This window comes from Pleurodeles waltl, chromosome 4_2 (assembly GCF_031143425.1).
Source record: "Pleurodeles waltl isolate 20211129_DDA chromosome 4_2, aPleWal1.hap1.20221129, whole genome shotgun sequence".
NCBI classification, from domain to species: Eukaryota; Metazoa; Chordata; class Amphibia; order Caudata; family Salamandridae; genus Pleurodeles; species Pleurodeles waltl.
This window is the reverse complement of record NC_090443.1, coordinates 977,086,766-977,107,049: the sequence shown is the minus strand read 5'-3', so window position 1 is coordinate 977,107,049 and position 20,284 is coordinate 977,086,766.

Below are 20,284 nucleotides of genomic sequence, written 5' to 3'. Positions count from 1 at the left end.
ACCAGGCCTTAAAAACTCCAAGCCAGTGTATTATATGAGCTGAGTTCCATGCAGTGAGATGGTACTATGACAATGGTAGACATAGGAAAGGGTGTGGCACACTGGATGACTCTTGTGAGTGTGTGTATGTAGATGAGGGAATCTCAGGGTACACATAACAGCATTCCAGGGACCTCTTCAGACAGGTGGGGTGTAACTAGCCGCATGGGTGTGTAAGGTTTTTAGAAAAGGGCTGACATGTAGATTGGATGTGATGTGCTGGATGCTTGTCATGTGTGTGGCACTTGTGCTGTGTATGTTCTGCTTATGTGTAACTCTAGTGACAGATAGTCATTGCAAAGATTGTAAGTAGTTGGAATTACTTCTGCCAAGAGTCTGGTAATACATTCCTGTTCCTGAAGCATAAGCATGTGAACTGCCTGATGTATGAGGCCTGTTTTCCCCTAGTTAAGTGATAGTGTTTTAGTTGTGTGCCATCTGCTGCAATGAACCATGTTTCCTAAATGTATGTGTGTCATATGTGTGGTCCTCAGCTATTGCCCTTCAAAGGTGAACTGTACAGGATGTCAGTCATTTACATTGTGTGTGTATGTGACCATTGTATGATGGGCATTACATTTGTTGTGTGTTTTTCTGTGTCCTGATTGTTATATCATTATTGCTCCATGAGACGACATTCTTCTTCTGATATTTAAAGCTAAAGGTGGGCAGAAATGAATAGGCCAAACCATGATGTGGTGTTTGTTATCAGTGTTTATTTACAATAGTGCATTAAGTGGTGATGATGATAATTATGAAAAGAAATTATTTACAATCTGTTGGCGCCAACGCACTCCAGCAGCCGTGTTTGGTTGTTCCCCCTCCTGTTGCAGGCCAGCATCCTCCTCTTCCTCGTCTTGAGGCATGTATGGGTCTGGTTCGAGGAGGGGAATGTTCCTTTTTACACAAATGTTGTGCAATATTGCACATGTGAGTATGATCCTACAGACCATCTCGGGGGAATATAGTAGGCTACCACCAGTGATGTTGAGGCAGCAGAACCTTGACTTGAGGATGCCGAAGGTCCGCTCGACAATGCTGCGTGTCCTCTTATGGGCCTCGTTGTATGCCCGCTCTGCAGCAGTACTCGGGTTCCCAAATGGTGTCATTAGCCATGGCTGGATGCCATACCCCTGATCAGCTGAAAGAAAGAAAAAAATGGGATCATGTTGATGTAGCTTGCATTATTGAAAAGACCGTTCATGGCAGTAGTTGTCTTGTGTTGTCTGTGACTCTTTTGTTTACTGATGTGACATCCTATACTTGTAGGCTATACCATCTGCATTGTGTTTTTACCTTGGCTGAGCACGTGTTTGTCTGCTAACAGTTTGTCATCAGTATGTTTTGTGAATTTCAGAGCAGTGTGCCCTCCCTAACATTGTGACTTGTGATACAGGTGTCCTTGTGTCTTCACTTGGGGTGAGTAGATAGTTCAATGTAGAGTTTAATTTATAAGTGTTGTTAGCACGTTCATATGAAAGTACCCTGGACATCCCATACCTTTAGACTTAGGCAGTGTATTAATGTAAAGGTCATTGTGACACTTACAATTTGCAAGGTGACATTTCGGATACCACACTCATTGACGTCTTCACATTAGGCTGTACAGTAAATTCCAATGTGTGACAGCTTCAATGGTGACTTACGAAACATGGCTAGTGATGTCAGGACCTCAGTGTGTTCCTGTCTAGATGTTGCTGTTGTGGTGTATGTGTTGTGTGTCCTAGAGGGTTGCTGTGCAGTGTGTGAATAGGTAGGTTTTAGTACTTACCAACAAGTAGTCCATTGCCATACCGTCCATCCTGGAAGTGTTGGTTGATGGTAGAGTGACAGAAGATGAATGAGTCATGGACACTTCCAGGATATTTAGCCACGATGTTTGTGAACATTCCTTGGTGATCGACTATGGCCTGCACGTTGATTGAATGTGTGTGCTTCCTGTTGCGGTAGAGGTGCTCAGTCGCAGCAGGTGGCACAAGGCGTACATGTGTGCAGTCGATTGCGTAGAACCCCTGTTTAGTTTCCTGCTGCTTCTGCAGTGTGTTAGGAAAGCAGATGTGGCGGGTGTCAGGCGAATGATGGCATCCAGTACTTTTGGCAGAAATGGGGAGAATAATGGTTGTGATATTCCGCCAACCAGGGCACCAGTTGTTTGAAATGAGCCACTTGCCAGCATGTGAAGTACGGCAAGCAGCTTTGTTTCTGTTGGTATGGTGCGGGGTGTCACCAAAGTGGGGGCCAACTGCTGTTCAATGTTTCGCAGCAGCTGCTGGATGGCCTGCCAGTTCAACCGGTACCTCTGTATGTTGTCGTGTTCCCTAAGGCCCTGAAGGGTTGTTCTTGGGCGGAATATCCTCTCCTGCCTTCTGCGCTGCCTTTGGGGTCCCTGCTGGTGTTGTGGTAGCTGCTGCTGTTGCTGCTGGGCTCTGCGTCTGCGTGCACGCTGGATAAGAATCACCTCCATGGCTCCCTGTTGCTGCTCTGCTGCTCTGCTGTTTGTTCTGTGTGTTCTGATTAAATACAGGTGTGTTTGCCCCATTTTAACGCCTGCCCTGACCCAGGCGTTAAATTTTGACGCAAATCGGGCTGTGCGTCATTTTCTGGCTCCGCCTCCCAGACGTGCGTCATTTTTGCCCGGAAGCATAAATACGACGCACGGCCGTTTGCGTTGTTTTTTGGACGGGAACGCCTACCCTGCATATCATTAACGCTGGGCGGGTTGCCGCATCCAAGAAATGACGCACACGGCAGAATTTTGTCGTCCGCGGGCTCGGGCGTCAGATTTTAAATATGGGGTAACGTTTGCGCTGCTTGTGCGTCAAATGTTTTGATGCACAATCGGCACAAACAGAGTATAAATATGCCCCTAAGTTTTGCACCAAAATGTTTAGCACCGGCTTGCACTATTAATGGAATGGTGCAAGCCGGTGCAAAGGGTAGGCTAGAGTAAAAACAAAAGGCTTTAGTCGGGTGGGGTTGGCAGTATAGAAGAAGAGGGTTTAGCACCAAAAAATTACTTTAAGCAGGTTAGAGTAAAAAAAACAATGACTCTAACCAGATTAGCGTCATTTTATGGTGCTAAACCTACCATGCCACATGACTCGTGCCTTAGAAAAGGCAGAGTCATGCCCACATTTGGCACTAGACGTGTCTAGCACTAAAGTATAAATATGGAGTTAGTTTTGCACCGAATTAGAGTACAAAAAATGACGCTAATCTGGTTAGAGTCATTTAGTTTGACTCTAACCTGCCTAACGTCATTTTTTTTACGCTAGCTTACCCTTTGCACCAGCTTGCACCGTTCCATAAATATGGAGCCCAGCTGGTGCTAAAAAATGGTGCAAGCCGGTGCAAAACGTTTTGGTGCAAAACTGCATTAGTGCAGTTTTGCACCAAAAAGTATAAATAAGCCCCTAATTCTGCAAAGCATCAGACTACCCTAAAAAAGTATGACGCTAGTACCCGGCCACCGCCATTGTGCGCCGTATTTTAATTACGGCGCACACATGGTGGTGTTAGGGGGTGTTAAGGGGCGCAAGAAAAGTGACGGTGCACTCAGTGCAGCGCCACTTTTCATAACCCTGCCCCTCAGTTTCAATTTGTTTAAAGCCTAATGTCTGTTCCCTGTGTGTCTCTGTCACTCATTTTGCTGACAGAGATTGACTTAGACGGCGGCAGAGGCTTAGGCCCAGATTTAAGAGGGCCTAGCGCCATCTAACAACGCATTAGCTTCATTTGTTTATGCTAACGTGGCGTTAGATAGCCAAAAATGGCACGCAATATTTACAAAGTGGTGCAATGCATGCATTGTGCACTTTGTAACCCCTTGCGCCACATTAGGCCTGCGCCAGGCATAATATATGCAAAGGGGTGTTCCCCCATTGGGGGGGCGCAGAAATGGTGCAAAGAAATTTAAGAGATTTCTTTGTGTCATTTTTTCTGGCATTTTTAACACCTGATCAAAGCAGGAGTTAAAAGGGGGCACACCATTATTTATAATGGGCCCCTATCTATTGTTCAGGGTTAGCGCCAAAATTTTGGCATTAACCCTGAACTGTACTTCAATATTGTCAAAATTTTGATGCTATTTCCCTCTACCCTGCACCATGGTGAACTGTATTTTAAATATGGCGCACATGTGGTGGCGGTAGGGGGTCACTAAGGGGCGCAAGGAAAGTGGAACTGCACTGGGTGCAACGCCACTTTCCTTAAATATGCCCCTTGGTTTCTAGCACTTGCTTAACCTCTCGTATCACTAGCATGATGTACTTCAGAGATTTTCCAGTTCTTTCAGGTCCCCGCTTAAAGGGGTCTATATTGCTGTGCATTGCAGATGTTCTAGTTCTCAAAAAAGCATATTTATTCATCCTGCTTTGCTGATAGATTTGGGCCCTGTCTCGAACCATCTTCAGCAGCCATTTGGTCCATTCCCACTCACACACCTGCTGGTGCGGTGCAAATATGATTGAATTGACAAGGGACAGGGGGCGTGGGTCAACGTAGTTTGCAGGTAACAGTTTCCACAGTGGATGTGCCTTGAAATGGGGATGGGCGCACAGTACTCACCGTAGCCTTCCTGGGAGAGGGTCCTAATTAGCTTGTGTTCTTCTCCCCTCTCATGGGCTTCCACTTTTAGTGATGCCCCCTCCCAATCGCTGCACTTCTTCTGGTCCTTGTGACTACAGCCTTGGATTCTATGTCAGGACCTGAGGCTTCGGATTATGCTTCTCTTTCTTTACTTGACTTTTGACAGCAGCCAATCAGAAACAAATAAACTTTAAACTAGATATCCCATGACCCTTTGTCTCTGCCAATCATAGGCATCAAGTCCCCTATAAATATCAATCACGCTAAAGTCCTTCCTCTTTCTTTGCAGCAGCTGAGTTAAGTGTTTTGTCCATTACGATACTTCTTTGTGTCCGAATTGTTAACTGTAATAATTTGTTGTTTTGGGGGTGTGTGCTTTTCGAGACACTTCCACCCGCAGTGCTTTGTAATATTTGGTATTTTGTACATGTGTTAGTTCATGGGGAGTGGGGAATAGAGTGGAGCTCCGCTCGTAAAGGATGTTGTCCTCTTTCTGTGGCCCCGCTTGCGCATGCGCGGTGAGCCAATTTTTTTTTTTTTTTTTTCTGATCGTTTCACAGGGTGTGCGCAACAGCAGCTTACAGGCCTTCAATCCCCTCAGAATGCCCGACGGGGTGAAAAATTAACTAATTAAGGGCTCTGCCCTAGGGAACGTGGCCAGTGGCTCCCTCCACTCTGAATTTAGGGCCATAACTATACTTTTTGACGCAAAACTGCGCCTGCGCAGTTTTGCGTCAAAAATATTACCGCCGTCTAACGCCATTTTGGTGTGCCGTGCGGGCGTCAAATTTATACTTTGACGCACGATGGCGCAAACCACAGGTGGGAGTCTTTTTTTTTTTACGCACACCGCAGCATCACGTCGTAAAGCAAAACAACGATAACGCGGCGGAAATGACTGAGGGTCGATTTACGACCCCGCAAACCGGATATGCGCCGTTTTTTGACACAATAGCATCAAAAAACCCCGCGAACACTGCCATTTCACCAGGGGAGAGCCAAAATGGATCCCAGATGCCACTACAGACCCCAGGAAGATGACAACAGACCAGGAACCAGCCAGGAGGACCCACACAAGAACCAGGACACTTATAAGAAGAAAATAAAGTGTTGCTTCAGTGCAGAGGAGCAGGAAATTCTGGTTAAAGAGGTGACGGAACACCAGCACCAACTGTTTGCCACCTCAAAGTTGCCAATCAGTAGGAGAGAGGCTATATAGCAACAAATTGTTGACAAGATTAACAGTGTGGCTGAAGTACGCAGAACAGTCATCGAGTGCAAGAAACGCTGGCATGACTGCAAGCGCAGGACCAAGGAAAAGATGGCCATGAACAGGAAGGCAGCACTGCAGAATGGAGGTGGGAGTCCAGCACACCAGGAAGCCCTGGACCACATAGAGGGGATGGTCGCAGCCATCATCCCTGAGGAGATCGTCACAGGGATTCAAGGACAGGACAGCGCAGACTACCACGAGACAGCGCACATGCAGGGTAAGCTGCATGGGGAATTGAAATGCACTAATGTCAACTGCAACCGGGGGGGGAATACCTACTACACATTGCATGTAAGTCATCATATACATGGAGTGGCATGGGTAAAGGGGCACGGCATGGGGCATGGCCTGCACAGACAGAAGCTGGGGCACACCATTACACTACACCAACAACAATCCCATGGGGGCATGCTGTCATGCCAACGATGGAGCAAAGGGAAATCCACGCTATGAGGGAAGGCCACAACGTCAAACTGACATCCTGGCACACGTCAGCCACCATACCCCCTACATTAACTAGGGTCCTATTAACAACCGCTAGCCATACCGACAACTGGAATGTAACTGCGTCAACAGTTGCCACTACCACTTCCGCTCTGTGTGCAGCTCAAGTAGCCAATGGCAGTAACCTCCCCATGGATCATACACTCCTAAATTAGGGGGTTGAGGATGACAACTTCAACAATCCCATGAAAAAAGACAAAGGCCCCAGTACTGTCAAATGTCAATGCCCATAGTTGTTGCAAACAAGAGCCAATTTCAACAACAATAGGAGCTACACAGCACTAAGGACATACCCAGGCTGCATATGTCAGGGTCCATCCTGTGCCTGGGTCACAGTGTAACATCCCAAATGTCATACTGCTCAGACAATAGCATTGGGTGGGGGGGGGCACATGTAACTGGTCACTGAAATACACCTGCACAGTCAGAGGAGGAAATAGGAAACTGCTATGACAATCAGGGCAATCCAATGTACCACACGTTCCCCAACATCAGCAGTACACATTACCAATGACAACATCCATATTGTGTCATAACATTGCTATGTATAGGATATGCCACATGTCAAATACATTTAAGTGTTTAAGTGGATGTGAAAGATCAGTGATCTCAATCATTTTCTCTTTCAGCTGATCAGGGGTATGGGATCCAGCCATGGATTATGACCCCACATGGCAACCCAAGCACTGCAGCAGAGCGTGCCTGCAATGAGGCACATAGGAGGACACGCACCATAGTCGAGAGGACCTTTGGCATCCTGAAGTCGAGATTCAGGTGCCTCGACATCACTTGTGGCAGCCTCCTATACTCACCAGAAATGGTCTGCAAGATCATTTTAACATGTGCCATCCTGCACAATATTTGTGTATGAAGGAACATTCCCCTATTAGAACCAGAGCCACAAATGCCTGAAGAGGATGAAGAGGAGGATGCTGGTCTGCAACATGAGGGGGACAAACCAAACACAGCTGCTGGATTGCGTAGGCGCCAACATATTGTCAACATTTTTTTTTTAATCAACTCACCATCACCACTGTATCAACATATGTAAATAAACACCTTTATTAATCACCATATCATGATCTGGCTAATCATTTTTGCTCACCTTTATCTCTAACTATCATAATAAGAGTCTAGCCTCATGGAGCATTGCTGATATACCAATCAGGACACAGAAATTCCCAAAGCAATTGTGATACGTATAATTCAACAGTCACATTCACACACACTGTAAATGACATATATCCTGTACATTTTACCTTTGAAGGGCAACAGCAGAGGACCACACCTATTTCACACATACATGTTGGCAACATGGTTCATTGCAGCATATGGCACACAACTAAGACACCATCAGTCAATTAGGGAAAAAAAGCCTCATACATAGTTGCAGTGGATGTGCTATTGCATTGGTAACAGGAATGTATTACCAGACCCTTGACAGCAGTAAGTCGTACAGCACCTATCTTTGCAAGGACTATATGTGACTATAATTCCATATAAGCAGAACATAGACAGCACAAGTGCCACACCTATGACAAGCATTCCACACATGACATTCCATGTACATGTCAGCCCATGTCCTAAGTCCAGACACACCCATGTTCCTAGTCTCACCCCACCCGACTTAAGAGGTCCCTGGAATGGTAATATGTGTACCCAGATATTCCCTCTTCTACACACACACAGACTAACAATATTAATCCAGTGTGCTTCACCATTTAGTATGGTATACCATAGTCATTGTACATCTGTCTGCATGGACGTCAGGTTAAATAATGCACTGGCTTGTAGTCTCTAAGCCCTGTTATCACCTGTAGTTTGCTTCCCATGTGAAAGGTACTGTTGGCCATTTGAACTCAAATCTCACCTACAGGACTTGTGAGAAACTGATGCAGCACACACCTGTGAGCACCTCCATGCAGACCAGCCTTTTGAAGATGCACTGCCCTTGCAGATGCTTGGAACAGCATAGAATCTACCATTTTGTTGATTACACTGTTATGCATTGCTAGAAAAAATAAGCTGTGTAACACAGCCCTTGGGTTTATGTGTCACCTTCCAAAACACAGGACAAACACAGTTTTCCATGTCAACTGTCTTGTTCTTCCTCTGACCAGTCTTAGTCAGACCACTGAGTATATACCTTGTGAAATTGCTAGGTCCTGATTGACCCTGCATCCTGTCAGCCTGACTGGCACCTGTCTGTGCGTTACCCTAAAGGTTCCTTGTGGCTACATATGTATCATAGTTGCTTTCCCAACCCTCACATTCCTCCGGGGGTATTTTGTCAGGTGGTTCTCCAAAGCATACTCAAATTAGTTACTTAGCATAATCTGCTTATTTATTGTACCATAATTCGGAACTTGTCTCCAAATACACAAATCATGGCCTAACCCCTGTCTGGGTCTCATGTATGCATGAGTGACAAAGTGTGACAGTGTACCATAGCCGTATGCAGGGATTGGGTATGGTGCCTCCAGCAGAACCAGCAACGTCAGATAATGTGCATGAAAAGTCCACACATGTTAGACCCTGACAGTTCACACGCTGAATCACATTGCTCACAACATATTGATGGGCTGTGCGTGGTGAATAGCTGCAAGATGAATCAACACAGAGGCTATGATGTTCCCAGATTCAGTGGGAACTTTACAGGCCAACCTGTGTACAAATGTTGTAATGACACCTGCCGGTACAGGACTCCTGAGATATGATCTCACTCAGCACACCAAGGTTGTCCTGTTGATAGTCTCATAACACATCTGCAGTGACAGGGTGGGACCATCCCCATCTAGGTTCTTATATCCTCATTGGCTTTACTTCCATTGATCTCAGAAGGATACTCAGTAGATACTGGAATAGCCGCCACTGACTCATGACTATACCTGGACGTAACTATGACAACATAGACCCCTAAAAATATACAGGATCAACATTGGACCACACACATGAACCAGACACCTCTGTGCAATCGATCACTGGAAATTTGTGGCCACATGCTGCTTGGTCTGCTGGTCCACCACTGCCACAGGAGAGTTGTGGCTCAGTCATATGACCACCACTGTGGCGTGATTTTACAATTGTGGTTCGCCTTTGGCTTTCCGTGTCAATAACACGGTACCCACTTAGTCTGTACATGTGCCTGACTCATGGTGGGTTCACCAACAAGTGCCTAGGAAGCTGTGTCCAAATTTCCAGGACATGTGATGGGCATGTTTTGGACCAATGACATGAACAAGCGTATGCTATCTATCAGGTGCATGCTTTGTCATTTGTGGTGTTTACATTACCCAAAAACTAGAAAGTGCACACAGCAGATGTTGCTACATGTATGACTAACACATGTCCTCTCTCATTTCCACACTGACTTGCATCTGAGGGTTGGACACATTGACTCCACATTCATACAAGCATATTTGCAATGATGCATCTTGTGATGCTCACACAGTGGGTCAACAACAATATTAGTAGTCAATGTGCACACTTTGAGCCATAGGCATTGAGATATTGTACTTATGTGCGTCACCTTGCTATCCTCTCCTGACGCCAAACATGCCCAATTTGTGCAATACAGATATGTAGGCCACACGTTTGGCCATCTAGTGCGCCAGTCAAGAGTGAAAATCCTGTACATGAAGTAGCGGATCATGGTCCGCAATAGTATGATGTGTCACATGTGCCCATACACCGTCATGACCAAAGTGGGTGCAATCAGCCTATCTCAGTATTGTCACAACTGTAATATAACATTAAAATGGTAAAATGACCCAAACCCAGTTAATGCCTGAAATTTTGCCGCATACGCGTAAAAAAATGACGCACAAGCGTAAAAAAATTACGCTTATTGCCGAAAAACGACGCATAATGCCCTGAAATAACCATTGCCCCTGAGCTTTATCTTCCACACTGTACCTCTAAAATTGGTTAGGTGTAAAACTATTTCCAAACAAATGGATGCGGGCTCAAATATACTCCTGTGCGCTGAAAAAAATGACTGTATGCGTCAAAATATTTTGACGCATGACGATAAAAACGCCCGCCATTTTAGGCAGGAAGCGATGTAATAGGATATCCTGTTTACAGATTATGTACAGTGGGTGTACTTTCACTTTCACTTTGCAGTCTGTGATATTTCCTGACTGTGTGCTGTGTTCAGAGTTTTGTCTGTTCAAATTGTGCTTTTGTCTCCTGTGTGGCCTTTTTATTGTCTTTTTGTGAATAAAAGCTTGTAGTATCCTGTCTGAGTGTTTTTTGTGCTCATTTGTGTTGTTAAGTATTGTCTTTGTTTTGTTGGGAGTCTGTCGTGGGTAGTGTTAGTTTGGGTATAGTTGGGCTGTGTTAGTTGCTTATTTGAAGTTTTTCCTGTTCTACTTTCCCCCTATTCTCCTTTGTTCCCCTTTATCCCCTATTTCTCTGCTGCTGCAAAGATGTTGGGTAGGCCTCGTCTTGGCAAGATGGGAGAGGAGGAGCTGGGTGGATTTATATGGCTGGTGTTCCATTTCCTACCCTAATGACTGAGGCAGGTGGGCGGGTGATACAGGGGGATCACACTGAGGCACAGAGGCTCAGTTAGGCAAAGGTGTTGCATCATCTGCAACAGATTTATAGGACACCAAGAAACGACCACCAGCTGAAGCAACGCTGGGCTGACCTTATCTCCAGGGAGCAAGATCTGCTGCACCACCTGGGGATTGTGATTGGTGGCCCTGTTGGTGAGTACAAATCATGTTAATGTGCATGTTTAATTGCTCTGTAGTGACATCAGCTGATTTTTACAATATCTGCCGGCAATGTTGTTGAGTGTGCGGAATGCTACTGAAACATACAGGGTCATATATCTACTTTGTTAAGGACCACAATTGCGAGCTGTTTGGAAGCAAGAGCTCTGCAAACTTACTGAATACATTTGTATTATGTAAGTTAGTGCCGCCTTTATGTCACACAGCAACACAAATCAGGAGCCAATTATGTATAGATATAGGCCACAGTTGCCTGTGAGGTATAGAAATTTCCAAATAATTACCATCATTTGTTGATGCAACAGCTAGACTGACTTTTGAAACACTACATGAGGCTGAAAATGCGTGCAGGCTTCACGTCAATTGATGATAGCAATGTTGCCCGAACATATGTCTCATGTGTGTCTGGTGAGTGTGTAAGGAAACCAGTCATGGAAATTCCAAACACCTTAGGGATTATTGTGTCCCTCCTTCATTTCGGATACATGTCTGATATGGATTTGAACACAGGGAACAAGATCTAGCTGTGCTCAGCTAACATCTTAGACTGGTATTTGGAGTTTGTTGTGCCATATTTCGATCAGGGATGGCTGGCCAAAGGTATGCACATTGGTTCATTTCTCTATGGTTGGTGAAACTCATCATAGCTGTGCCACATCAAATGAAGAAACTGTAACAACATGAGGGCTAACAACTGTCCCTGCCCCTCTGTACATTGTACCTGTGTGTCATAAATTTGTCATGGTCAAAATGGCTGGTTGACTGGTAATGCAGTCCTTACGGAAAGTGGCTTTGGCTGTCTCTCTTGGATACACATGATGAGACAAATACACTCCATTATTATGTCTGCTCACTAATGAAGGAGCATGTTTGCCACACATGATGGTTAGGGCCACTGCATGTGTGCAGATATGTGTGTATCACTCACTGGAGACCCATGGTATGTACATGTTAGCCGTGCTATATAGGATGCAGTATCATCATGTCTGAGAGGCTTCACTTTCTGATCTAATCTTACACATAGGGGGCCATTACAACATTGGCGGTATAAGGCGCTTACCGCCGTGCAGAAGACCGCCAATACACCGCAGTGGTAGACCGCCACAGCTATTATGACACACATCACGGAATCTGCAGAAATTCAGACACCCACACAATACCGCCACACCAAAGGTCAGTGATAAACATGCGGAAACAAATCCTCCACCTCCACGCCAACAGAAACACGCCCATGCCATTACGACCCACGAATCCACGCGGCGGTCTTTCAACCGCGGTATTCCATTGGCGGTACACACCGCGGCGCTCAAAATACACACACAGCACCAAAACACTGCCACATTGGACAATTACAAATACACACACCTGATACACATACACACACCACACCCACACATCCAATACAATATAAAACACACACCCACATCACCCACAAACTCCTACAACCAAAAATTTAGAGAGAAGGCGAGCGAGAGAGCACAGAATAGAGAACCCCATCACACAGAGGCACACAACACCATCACCCACACAACAACCACGCACAAAACACCACATACCACTACACTCACCACACTCATCAACACATACACCACCCCACACATCACACACACCACCACATGTCACGCCAAAGACACCCCCGCTTCTCCGAGGAGGAGCTCAGGGTCATGGTGGAGGAAATCCTACGGGTAGAGCCACAGCTATTTGGCTCACAGGTACAGCACACATCCATACCCAGGAAGATGGAGCTATGGCAAAGAATAGTGGACAGGGTCAACGCAGTGGGACAGCACCCAAGAAATAGGGAGGACATCAGGAAGAGGAGGAACGACCTACGGGGGAAGGTGCGTTCCACGGTATCCAGGCACAACATCGCGGTTGAGCGGACTGGCGGCGGACCCCCACCTCCTCCCCCTCAACTAACAACATGGGAGGAGCAAGTCTTGTCCATCTTGCATCCTGAGGGCCTCGGAGGAGTTGTTGGAGGAACGGACACTGGTAAGTCAAATCTTCACTATCATATCCCCCACCCTACCTGCATGCTATCACACACCTCCACCCTCACACCCTCCCCCTATCACCCAAACTCCTCACTAATGTACCCATAACACCAACTACACATCCCAACCCCAAGACCTGCATAACACAACTAAGCATGGACACCCATCACTAAAGCATGCCCACTGCACATACCCAGAACACCCCCCAACCATCAGCGCACAAGCCCCCACACAGGAATGCCTGCACTGGGGTTCACGCACACCCAACCATTGCACACCATGAAACACACACATGCAATAATCATGTACTTATACCCCCGCAGGAACCCGAAGGAACGTCACCACACCAGAGGGTCCAGACAACACCACTCCACCCCCAGAAGAGGCCCACAATGACGAGAGCAGCTCTACCCTACTGGATCTTGATGACCAGCCCGGACCATTGTGGGCCTCAGGACAGTCGGTTCCCCTTGCCCAGCCACAGCCCAACACCGAACTTCCACCCTCTGGTAACACCAGCACAGCACCCACCCAGTCGGCCCAAACCTCCCTACCCAGGACAGGTCAATCAGCGGTGTGTCCACCACTACAGGGCACCCAGGCTAACCCAACACCCCAACAACAACAGGGACCTGGGGGCAGTGGTAGTGGGCACACGGTCCAGGGGACGGAGGCACAGGAACATAGGGGAACTGGGAGGGCTGCTGTGCAACAGAGGGAGGACAGGCCAAGGGAACTAACTCTCCACGAGGCCCTCTCCTCCATCATGGGAGCATACCACCACTCCCAGGAGACGATGGCGACGGTCCTGGACAAGTTGCAGGAGACCCTGCGTCTGCAGGAGGAGCAGTATTTGGGGTTCATAGAGGAGCTCAGGACCATCGGCTCCTCCCTGGGCACCATCGTAGGGGTGCTGACGGACATTCAAAAGACCTTGAGGGACACCGTGGCACTCCAAGGGGCCCCTGACACTAGGCAGGACGACGAATTGCCCACCACCTCCGCCGGCGCTAGCGGACAGGACGCCCCACCACAGGACCACCACACCAGCACCCCATCCCCTGCAGACGGACAACCACCATGAAAGCGGGCCCTGAGATCCAGGATCAGGACAGAGCAAGATGGCAAGACCCCCGTCAGGAAATACGACCACCCTGATTGTCCCCCCACTGTCCCACTTTGTTACCCTGTCCAAATCGGAACTGCCCCAGCTCCACTTCCAATGGCCAGATGTGCAATGTACCTGTGAGACTAATAGACTGGACTCTGCCATGGACATTCCTCCACCATCACCCATCCCCATTTTAAAACCCCCCTTCATTTTTTAGCACTTAAATAAACACCATTGAAACACTAAATAAAATGGAGTCAGTCTATGTTTGTAATTTTGTATTATCCATTACAGTGTCATAATGGGTTACCCACTGGAAGGCTAACATACCAATGTCACACATCACAAGCCCTTCAAGGATGTAAGCAGTTGACACGTAGGTTACCACATTTGTGAAACTGAAATGGAAGGGGACAACTCAGTTAACAAATAGTGAGTGAAATGTCGGTACAGGATAGAGGTAGACGTGTGAAAGTTAATGTAATGTTAAACCTGAAAATGTACTCACCTGTGTTTCACTGGAAATATTGCTGTATGACTGACTCCCTGTTGTCGTTTTCTTCTTCCTCAGCTTCATCCTCATCACTGTCCACAGGCTCCACAGGCTCCACAGCTGCTACAACACCGTCATCTGGATCATCCTCCTGTAGAAAAGGCACCTGGCGTCGCAATGCCAAATTATGGAGCATGGAGCAGGCGATGATGATGTCGCACACCTTCTTCGGTGAGTAGAATAGGGACCCACCTGTCATATGTAGGCTCCTGAACCTGGCCTTCAGGAGGCCGAAGGTGCGTTCGATAACCCTCCTAGTCCACCCATGTGCCTCATTGTAGCGTTCCTCTGCCCTGGTCCTGGGATTCCTCACTGGGGTCAGTAGCCAGGAAAGGTTGGGGTAACCAGAGTCCCCCAATAGCCATACACGGTGCCTCTGGAGTTGACCCATCATATCAGGGATGCTGCTATTGCGCAGGATGTAGGCGTCATGCACAGAGCCAGGGAACATTGCATTTACCTGCGAGATGTACTGGTCTGCCAAACAGACCATCTGGACATTCATCGAATGATAACTCTTCCTGTTCCTGTACACCTGTTCAGTCCTGCGGGGGGGGGAACCAGAGCTACATGGGTCCCATCAATGGCACCTATGACGTTGGGGATATGTCCAAGGGCATAGAAGTCAGCTTTCACTGTAGGCAAATCCTCCACTTCAGGGAAAATGATGTATCTCCTTACGTGTTTCAGCAGGGAACAACACTCTGGACAACACGAGGGAAAACATAGGCTGGGACATCCCTGATGCCATGGCCACTGTTGTCTGAAAAGACCGACTTGCAAGGAAATAGAGCACTGACAGCACCTGCACGTCAGGGGAGATTCCAGTTGGATGGCGGATTGGTGACATCAGGTCTGGCTCCAACTGGGTACATAGTTGCTGGATTGTGGCACGGTCAAACCTGTAGGTGACGATTAAATGTCTCTCTTCCATTGTCAACAGGTCCACCAGCGGTCGTTACACCGGAGGATTCCGCCATCTTCTCATATGTCCCAGCTGACGGTGCCTAAGAAGGACAACAGCGAAGAAACAGTCACTATTCCTCCAGGTATGTACCCACAGTCACACACAAGACTACACCAGACAATAAACCCTTCCTGGATGTGTGTTGAGTGTAGGCCTCGGTATGTGTGACGCAGTTGAAAATTAATCCATGTGGGCCCCTGAAATGGCGGCTGCCTGACCTCTAAACTGGGACAATGGGATTGTGGGGTAACAGCGCTGGCATTGCACACCGTCGCGGTAGGCGGTCGTAGACCGCGGCGCAATGCTGCATTGGTTAACATTGGACCCTATGGGTCCCAGGAGCCAATGAACAGGTGTGCCGGCGGTGATGATGCGCACCGCCGCGGACGTCACCACCGCGGACGTCACCGCCATTTTCTATCTGTTCAATCACTAGATACCTGACCTTCGACAGGAGAGGACCTACACTGCTAGTGCTGCTGTGACCTCGGTCTGGAAGCGACGATGGCTGCTGCGTCTGGGGAAAGGGCCCCTGCCTTCACTGCACAGGAGTTGGAGAAACTTGTGGATGGGGTCCTCCCCCAGTACATGCTACTCTACGGTCCTCCAGACCAACAGGTTTTTTTACACAGGGAGCACGTTGTATGGGCTAGGCCTGGGTGGACAGGGCTGGGTGGAAGAGGGAAGGGGGCAGAGTTGATACTACAGTAAAGCATGGGAATAAAAGGGCCACATGGTCAGAGTATGGAGGGGGCCACTCACATTGATGGTGCAGTTGGTAATGACTGTTTCTCTTCCCTTGTGCATGTCATGTACGTCAGCGACCACCAGAAGAGGGACATTTGGCGTGCCATCGCCAAGGAGGTCCGGACCCTGGGCGCCCACCAGAGACGGGGCACCCACTGCCGGAAGAGATGGGAGGACATTCGCCGCTGCAGCAAGAAGACGGCTGAGGCTCAGCTGGGGATGGCCTCAAAATGTGGGAGAGGTGCCCGTTGCACCATGACCCCCCTGATGTTCCGGATCCTGGCGGTGGCCTACCCGGAGTTGGATGGGCGCTTACGGACATCACAGCAGACACAAGGGGGTGAGTACACTCTCATTCTGCGGACTTTGCGTGCAGTGGAGGGGTCTGGGTGGGGAGGTGGGCTGTGTGTGTCCCTAGGCCAGGTCAAGTTAGGTAGGCAAGGCCCCTCCGTAATGTAGGCCATGTGGCACTCTACCCCACCTCAGAAGAGTGGCAAGTTGAGGTATAGTTGCCCCTGTGTCATCCATGTGCGCAGATTTCCACCATTGCCATGTGGGCCATATCCCAGAAATTGCATGTGCAGAGGCCAGGAGCACGGCGTTATGCATGGGGCTGCTGCGTCTGTCTTGTCCGCCAACGGTAGCGGTATGCCATGCACTAAAACTCTCTTTCTTCTGTCTCCCCCCCTTTTCCTGCTCTCCCTGTCCTTTTGTACATCAGCATCATCAGGCGGAGGTACAGAGGCACCGGAGCACGAGGGAGCTGCATCCCACATGGCCATGGAGGCCCACACCACAGACTCTGAATGCACCAGTGGGACGGAGGGTGAGGGGAGCTTCACGTCGGCCACAGGATCACCAACCAGCGACACGGACTCGTCCGCCGATGGGAGCTCCCCTGTGGTGGCGGCACCATCTGTGCGCCCCACTTCTACAGGTACAGCCGCCACCTCCCCTACCAGCACCGCCCTCCCAGCAGCCCCTCAGCGTTCGCCCCGTGCCCGCTCACCCAGGAGGGTGGACATCACCTTTGCCCCAGGTACCTCAGGCCCTGCCCCAGTCACCCCTGCTGCCCTTAGTGAGGAGGCCATTGACCTCCTCAGGTCACTCACTGTTGGGCAGTCTACCATTGTGAATGCCATCCAGGGTGTAGAACGAGAGTTGCAACACACTAATGCATTCCTGGAGGGCATTCATTCTGGTCAGGCTGCCCTTCAGCGAACCCTGCAATCTCTGGCCTCAGCACTGATGGCAGCCATTGTCCCTGTGTCCAGCCTCCCCCCTCCAACTTCCTCCACCCAGACCCAATCCCCTGTACCCCAGCCCATCCCAAGCACACCTACAGACCAGCATGCACACAAGTCAACACACACAAGTACCTCAAGCAAACATAGGCACCACACACACCACAGGCACTCACACAAGCCTCACCCACATACAGACATAGCAACATCCACTGTCTCCACTGTGTCCCCCTCCTCCTCTTCTCCCTCCACCCTCCCAGTCTCGTCTACACACACACCTGCATGCACCACATCTACAGGCACTAGGACTTGCACCAGGACACCCAGCACCACAAGCCGCTCACCTGCACTCACCACCTCCACTGCCATTTACACGTCCCCTGTGTCCTCTCCCAGTGTGTCTGTGACGCCCCCTCCCAAAGTACCCAAACACCGGCAATCACTCACCCAACATCCATCCACCTCACGACAGCCTCCAGTACCTGCACCTGCACCCAAAACACCTAAAGTGACACCTCCTACAACCACCTCCTCTTCCTCCACTCCCAGAGCCCCTCCAGCTACCCATCCCAGTGTCCGTCAGAAACTGTCCCTATGTCAAATTGACCTTTTTGCCACCCCCCCTCCAATTCATCAGTCCCGTCGTAGCGCCTCAGCCAAAAAGCCTCCAGTACCAGTGGTGCGTGTTCCAGGTTTTTGGAGTGCACCGTCCACCAGGGCAGGCAGTAGGACCCGGAGCCAAGGCACTGGCAGCCCACCCCCTGTAAAGGCTCTGAAATTGGAGAGTGGACGACGGGACCGTGTCAAGACTCCTGGTGGGACAACAAGTGAAATGGGATCCAAGGCGATTGGTGAGTCAGCTGTAACTCCAAAGAAGGTGGGGAAGGTCCAGAGGAAGTCTCCCCAGCCTGTTGTGAGTGTCACGGCGGAGAAGTGCGCCATCATTTCCTGCGGTCCAGACACAACCGCTAGCACCGTCGTCACTGGCCCAGAGACCACCGCCAGAGTCACAGCCCAGGAGGGCCCAAGTATCGTTACTGGTCAGGAGACCACCGCCGGAGTCAGTGCCCAGGAGGGCCCAAGTATCGTCACTGGTCAGGAGACCACCGCCGGAGTCAGTGCCTAGGAGGGTCCAAGTATTGTTACTGGTCCAAAGACCACCGCCGGAGTCACAGCCCAGGAGGGGACAGGATGCCACAGCCCCGCTGGCCAATGATGGAACGTCATACCACACACCAATGTCCAGTATGGAGATCGTCATGCCACACACCAATGTCCAGTGTGGAGATCGTCATGCCACACACCAATGTCCAGTGTGGAGATCGTCAGGCCACACACCAATGTCCAGTGTGGAGATCGTCATGCCACACACCAATGTCAGTTTCAGAACCGCCATGTCAAAGCACCGCTGAACAGGGCAGAGACCGCCATGGCAAAGCACCGCTGAACAGGGCAGAGACCTCCATGGCAAAGCACCGCTGAACAGGGCAGTCACCGCCATGGCAAAGCACCGCTGAACAGTCCTGAACCGCCATGGCAAAGCACCGCTGAAAAGGGCAAAGACCGCCATGGGAAAGCACTGCTGAACAGTCCTGAACCGCCATGGCAAAGCACCGCTGAACAGGGCAGAGACCGCCATGGCAAAGCACCGCTGAACAGTCCTGAACCGCCATGGCAAAGCACCACTGAACAGGGCAAAGACCGCCATGGGAAAGCACCGCTGAACAGTCCTGAACCGCCATGGCAAAGCACCGCTGAACAGGGCAAAGACCGCCATGGGAAAGCACCGCTGAACAGGGCAGAGACCGCCATGGCAAAGCACCGCTGAACAGGGCATGCACCGTGGGGCTGCTGCGTCTGTCTTGTCCGCCAACGGTAGCGGTATGCCATGCACTAAAACTCTCTTTCTTCTGTCTCCCCCCCTTTTCCTGCTCTCCCTGTCCTTTTGTACATCAGCATCATCAGGCGGAGGTACAGAGGCACCGGAGCACGAGGGAGCTGCATCCCACATGGCCATGGAGGCCCACACCACAGACTCTGAATGCACCAGTGGGACGGAGGGTGAGGGGAGCTTCACGTCGGCCACAGGATCACCAACCAGCGACACGGACTCGTCCGCCGATGGGAGCTCCCCTGTGGTGGCGGCACCATCTGTGCGCCCCACTTCTACAGGTACAGCCGCCACTTCCCCTACCAGCACCGCCCTCCCAGCAGCCCCTCAGCGTTCGCCCCGTGCCCGCTCACCCAGGAGGGTGGACATCACCTTTGCCCCAGGCACCTCAGGCCCTGCCCCAGTCACCCCTGCTGCCCTTAGTGAGGAGGCCATTGACCTCCTCAGGTCACTCACTGTTGGGCAGTCTACCATTGTGAATGCCATCCAGGGTGTAGAACGAGAGTTGCAACACACTAATGCATTCCTGGAGGGCATTCATTCTGGTCAGGCTGCCCTTCAGCGAACCCTGCAATCTCTGGCCTCAGCACTGATGGCAGCCATTGTCCCTGTGTCCAGCCTCCCCCCTC